General features: G+C 43.3%; 1 protein-coding gene across 5 annotated transcripts in view; it reads left to right on the top strand.

Moving 5' to 3' along the window:
- The first annotated feature begins 2,680 nt into the window (after positions 1-2,680).
- The window catches only part of LOC139696813 (uncharacterized), a 344,537-nt gene continuing 341,217 nt past the window's right edge, over positions 2,681-6,000 (top strand). For 3 of the 5 annotated variants that reach the window (XM_071595680.1, XM_071595679.1, XM_071595678.1), the window contains exon 1: positions 2,682-3,801. The gene's annotated coding sequence lies outside the window, so the exon portion shown is untranslated. Of the gene's footprint in view, positions 3,802-6,000 lie in introns of all 5 variants that reach the window. The other 2 variants (XM_071595681.1, XM_071595682.1) reach the window with 2 other exon arrangements.

Here is a 6,000-nt window from a genome sequence, read left to right as displayed (position 1 = left end):
TTTTGTCTGAAGTATTTTTATGACTGTGTAAACATTCTCATAGAATAACAACCTATCTCAATGTATACCTTCGAGTTTAGCAGTCTTATTGCCAATTTTTTAAATTGTTATTATGCCAATATTTCCCGTGCTAGTGCTCAATTTGTCCCAGATGTGGCGAAATTAGTAATTAGGCATGATATAACACTAGTTTTGCATGTTCGCTCTTCAATTAAAGGGTGAGAATTACGGGATCTTATGATGGACAGATGGAAAAGGGGAAGATTTCTGGAGAGATGTTGTAAAGGGGTGGGAAAGGGGGTTTTGATTTGGGGTTTTAGTGCGGGATTTATATAATTGAAGTTGCCCAAAGAAAAAATAGCTCAACTTGAAACGAATACACTCATTCGAGGCACAAGAACTAAAAATGTTAGAAAAAGTTCTTCAATGTGGAAAAACATTAAAAAAGGACTCCATAGAGCGTTGGGCTGCTGACCAGAGGGTCCCGGGTTCGATTCCCGGGCAAGGCACTCTGGGCACCTGCAGCTCCTCCCGAGCTAAAGTGATTTTTCGGGTACTAGGTCTTCCTGGGGAACCATAACTGGCACAGGGAAAGGAACTGGCCCCCCTACCCTGATGTGTGAATTTTCACACGCCGTATAGGGCTAAGTACTGGGTGATCTCTACCATCACCTACTAAACCGACCTTCGGGTTGATTACTGTGTATATATATATGATGCTGTAGTGTAGCGAAACTAGTTGGCAGTAAAAATTCTATTCTATGGAAACCCATAGTTATTTGATTCTTCCTCGGGCATTACAATGGAAATCCATAGATTGCCGGACTCGGCTATCTCTCAAACCAGTCAAAAATTTAATTAATGAAATAAAAGATAAATGCAGTTGTTTAATATTTACGTGTTAAATTCCACCTTCTTCAAAATTTATGCCTACAATATTAGTATTTGCATTAACCTTTATGTTTCCCTCTGTAGGTAGTTGGTATTGCTGTCTGTGAAGGAGCGGTTGAATCATTGTAGAAATTTTAAAAAGGCATCAAGGACATTCGTAACTTAGCAACTGATAGTGAGGAAAATGTAGAAGAGTGATTACATCTACATCTACACAACACCCCGTAAGCCGCCGCGAGGGCGTGAGGCGGGGGATTACATGAAGCAAGGTGATTGCTTAATATTTAGGTACGTCAAATTGACATATTCATTTATTTTCCATGTAAATGGGATGCGACAGAGGCGAGAGAAAAAAGTGTTCAAGCATTGGTGAGCATGGGATACATCAATGAGAGGGAGAAAATTTCCTAAAACTTTTTAAAGTTAATTTTTTACTTTGACGAAATTGCAAAGGGAATAGGGAATAGTTTGAACGGATTTGTGATTTGTCTATTATCCTGAAGACCCAACGCCCACTGCCACACGCCTTAGTCAATGATTTCAGGGTAAGACGTAATTGTAGATACTAGAGATATGATCTATATCGATCGATATGCGGGTATCTTCGTCATTCCTCTGGATTTATTGACTTCAATTCGATCTCGTACCATCAATTGTACACCAATAATTTGACGCAAAGTGTGTTGCAAATTACCTTATTAACGGTGGTAATTCCTTTGATTTTATCCCATATGATGATTTATTTAAAAAATTGAAAAATTGGGAAAGAACGGATGTAATTTTATTGGGCCAAATCTTGCATTAATTTAAAACACCCCTTACCTATACTGCTCGCTTTCCCTAAGTATTCTATATTAATCTATACACGTATATTCACTCGATATACCCGATATTTCAGTTTTCCCGATTAGTGTCGCCCCTTCGATTTATGATCGACGCTCGATATGATTTTATCATTGACTGCCATAACTGAAGTATGAAAACCTCGCTGCCTTATCCTAAAAATCCAAGTGCACTGAGTGATACAGGTATGAGAACGTTACGTGTTCGTCTTACGTGTGCTCTCTTATCAAGGCACATGCTACTACGGCAGCGAGTGTACATCAGCTGCCGAGGTGATGATACGCCGGAGGAGGAAAATGTCGAAAAAAAGGCCCGCGAAAAAAAACACGCACGGAAACCATCCGAACCACTCCTCCGCATACCATAATTCCCCTTCCCCCCGCTGTTGAGTAGTCGAGTTTGCCCCCCCCCTACTTCTTTCTCTCCCGCCGCCCCCGAATCACTCCTTTACCGCACGTATACATGTTGAGTTTCTGCTTGCGTTTTCTCCAACCCCTTTCCCCACCCCCACAACCGCGGCGGCCTTATTACCCGCCGTTGCCGTCTGTGGTGTTTCTATTCGGTCTGCTGTTTCCTTCTGTTGCTGCTTCTGCCGCTGCGCTGCTAACCCGCGTTGCGCATGCGCCGTGGAGTTGTGTTTTCTCCTCCCGCCCATCCCCAAACCCGCAGTTCAGTCTTTTTTTTTGAGTCACTGCTGCCTTTTTTTCTAATCCCTCATCCCGCCTGCCAACTACCACGGTTATGATCTCCCCACCAGTCACCTCTCCTTCTCTTTCTCTCGCCCCCCTTCCCTCCGGAACCTCCCCTACCGCAAAGCCCCCCACCCTCCTTTCCTTTCTTCCCTCCCCCCTCCGCCCCGTTTTCCTCAGCTGCAACCGTTCCCTCTCCGTTTTTCGAAGCGGCGGCGTTGAGGTCGTCGACGGTTGGACGGTCCGTGTGCCTCTCGTTGCTCAGTTGTCGCCTCCTGATAGAGCGAGGAGTACGTACGTGCCCTGTGGCGTGAGAACTCGGCTTAGCAGATCCGTCCGGTGATACTTCGAATGGGGTGTTTTGTTTATCCTCTCGCGGACCGGGTACAGGATTGATCGATTGAAAAGGTTGGTTGTTTAGGCGTCTTTCGAATTTATCTTACGCGTCCTGTGAGGAAGAAGACTTAACCTGGTGCATCTCCCGTCGATCGGAGAACAGTCCGTGTGGATTATTAAGTGTTTTATTCTGTTTGGTCCCCCATCGTGATAGCTGTCTGTGTCTGTTCATTGAGCCTGGAGTTATGAGCTGTTTTTCGTTTCGCCTCCCGCGGGCTCCCCTGGTGATGATGGGGGTCGCAAATTTCAAAAAGTGTCGGTGAAGACGATACAACTACCGCCGTCGTTGGACAACACCGGATTGTCCTCGTCTGAAAAGAAAAACACAAAATAAACCTGACCTTTTATCCCCCCTCCCTTTTATGTGTGTCCGTTCCTGACTTTAGTGCTTTCGAATGACAAATTGTGTGCCCGTGTGTGTTTCCGCCAACGAGTCGTTCCTTGCTTTCCTGCCTGTGGATGGAACGCATCAAGGGGGCGAATTCGAACGACGGTTTTTGAAAAAAAGTTGCCTTCTCTCTTTCGGTCTGTCCGCGCTCGAGTGGACGATTGAACGGAGTCCGAATTTTGTGAGATTCGCGGGAGACATCTCCGAAGCTTGTGTGGATATCTCGGTATGCAACACGAAGGGAGGACGGGATGAGCGGACGTGTACCAGTGACAACCGGAAGATCGCAGAGAACAACATCCGAAGGAGAATTGTGTTGCAGCAGTCCTGGTCCAGCATAAGTGGGACTTACGTCAAAACAATACACTTCAAATACAGGTGTCTCTTTTCAAGCCTCTGTCCTTGTTAGTGTCGCGTAAGACCGCATGGTGCCGCGGTCGTCCGTATTGGCGCCTTCTGCATAGCGATCCGGCACCTGTTGATCGAGTGAAATTCGGAAGATTCACCGAGGTCAAGTGGGATTGCCCAAGACGTCCTTCGAGTCCTCACCTCGGATATTATTTTAAATTATTTTGGACTTTGCCGTGATTTTTGGTGAGTGTTAATATTTTTCCCCTAGCCATCTCAGTTGAATTCAAAATTTCTTAATTTGTATCGTTTGTATGTGGTTGCATCGTAATTTCTTGTTTCTTCATCGATTTTTTCGACAAGTTACCTAGCACTTTTTCCTACTGGCGTCTTAATTCCAATAAATAGCCATCATAATTCATCATCATCAACAATCATAGTGCACCAAAAGTATTATTACTACCACACAATTTTACACTCGTAGGTTTTCAATATGAGCGACTTAAAATTACATGCATTTGCTAGATTGTGAAAAACTAGAGAATTTTTTTTATAACTTGAGTGACCATGTGGATTATTTGAAACGAATCACTGGCATCAGCGGTGGTGTGACAAATTCGAAACATTGTGTTGGGTCAGAAAGTATTGCAGTCAATAATTGTTGGCACACCGATTTCGATGGATTTCTGCTTCCAATTCCTGATTTCTATAAGCTGCCCATTTAAGTACACTCATGTTCATTATTTCAACTGAAAGAAATGCCAATATGCAAGGCAATTATTCAATATTGTGGCTTCGTGTAAGTCATTGCATTGTTTCAAACCAATGCCTACCAATCAGACAATAGGTCTCAATGTATTCTATTGTTTCATAAACGAATGAGAAACTGTGACCTCACCGACTTGATGTTGCATTGGCCGCCCCGATTTTAATCCAGTTGTTTCCATCACATTGTTAATTTTTCATGTTGTCTTATTCCCTCGAATGGAAGATAACAATATTTGAATCAATATTGTGTTGATGTGATTTCCAAAATTCTGACCACTGTAAAATAGCCATTGCGATTATGGCTGGATTTGGCGGAATTATGAAAATGACAGATAATTAGGAACTTTTGATGAAAAGGTTTTGGTTGACATTGATGATCCTCTGCAGAAGTTCATTTCAACTTCGTTTCGGTTCAAGTTCCGTTCCTGTGGCAAAAGTTTGCTTGGTACAGTTGTGACAAACATAATCAAAGGAGGAAGAATAAGAATGCCTTTCGTAAACTATAGCCTATCATGTCCGTTTGGGAATGACCGTTAGGAATAAGATCGCTCTGCCTCTGTTGCCACCTGCTTTCAGTATACTACCTTGATCAAAAAGTTCCCGGAATAACCACCGTGTGGCGCTCCCATCGTTCCGATTTGAGTTCTGTTTTTTTTGTTAAATTGGTACATCTGTTGTTGATATTCCCTTTAAATCTTAGTGTCATAACTTGACATTTGCAAAAGTTACGGTCGGTTTTCGGTATGTCCATCAGTGCTTCCTGCGATTTTTCCATTACTTCCTCTCGGCTGCCAAAACGCGTTCCCCGTAATGGTTTTTTAACTCGATTGAACAGAAAGAAGTCACAGGGAGCCAAATCAGGTGAATTCGGTGGCTGTTGGATGGTATTTGTTGCATTTTTCGTCAAAAAATTACGAATAATGATAGCACTGTGCGACGGTGCGTTATCATGGTGCAAAATCCACGAGTTTTCTGCCCACATTTCTGGTCTCTTTCGGCGAATTGCTTCACGCAAACGTCTCATAACGCCCAAATAATACTCTTTGTTTACTGTCTGGCCTTCTGGCAAAAATTCATGATGCACTACACCGTTGTAATCCATGAAAACCGTCAGCATTGCCTTCTTTTTTGACTGAAAACGACGTGGTTTTTTTGGTCTCGGCTCATTTGGTGAACGCCATTCACTTGCCTGATGTCTGGATTGCGTGTCGTACTCATAAACCCACGTCTCGTCTCCAGTAATGATCCTTTTGATGAATGTGGGATCGGATTCAGCCTCGCAAATCATGTCTTTTGCGACGTCAACACGGTCTCTTTTTTGCATGAAATTGAGGTCTTTTGGCATGCTACACGACGGAAACCCAAATCATTAACCACAATGTCTTGGGCGGATCCATAGGCAATGTTCAAGTCCTCCGCTATTTCTCTGATGGTTAATTTGCGGTTATTGACCAACATTTCTTTTACTTTATCAATTTTTTCACCGACTTTCGATGTCGATGGTCTGCCACTGCGTTCATCATCTTCGATTGACTCACGACCACTTCTGAACCGCTCGTGCCACTGGTAAACGACCGTTTTTTTTAGAGAATCGTTGCCGAAACACTTTTCCAACATTTCCAACGTCCGTGCGCCACTAAATCCGTTTTTTACGCAAAATTTAATACAAGTTCGTTG

Source organism: Hetaerina americana, unplaced genomic scaffold, assembly GCF_022747635.1.
Source record: "Hetaerina americana unplaced genomic scaffold, ioHetAmer1.1.p SCAF_7, whole genome shotgun sequence".
Classification (NCBI taxonomy): domain Eukaryota; kingdom Metazoa; phylum Arthropoda; class Insecta; order Odonata; family Calopterygidae; genus Hetaerina; species Hetaerina americana.
This window is presented reverse-complemented; position numbering and strand designations above follow the sequence as displayed.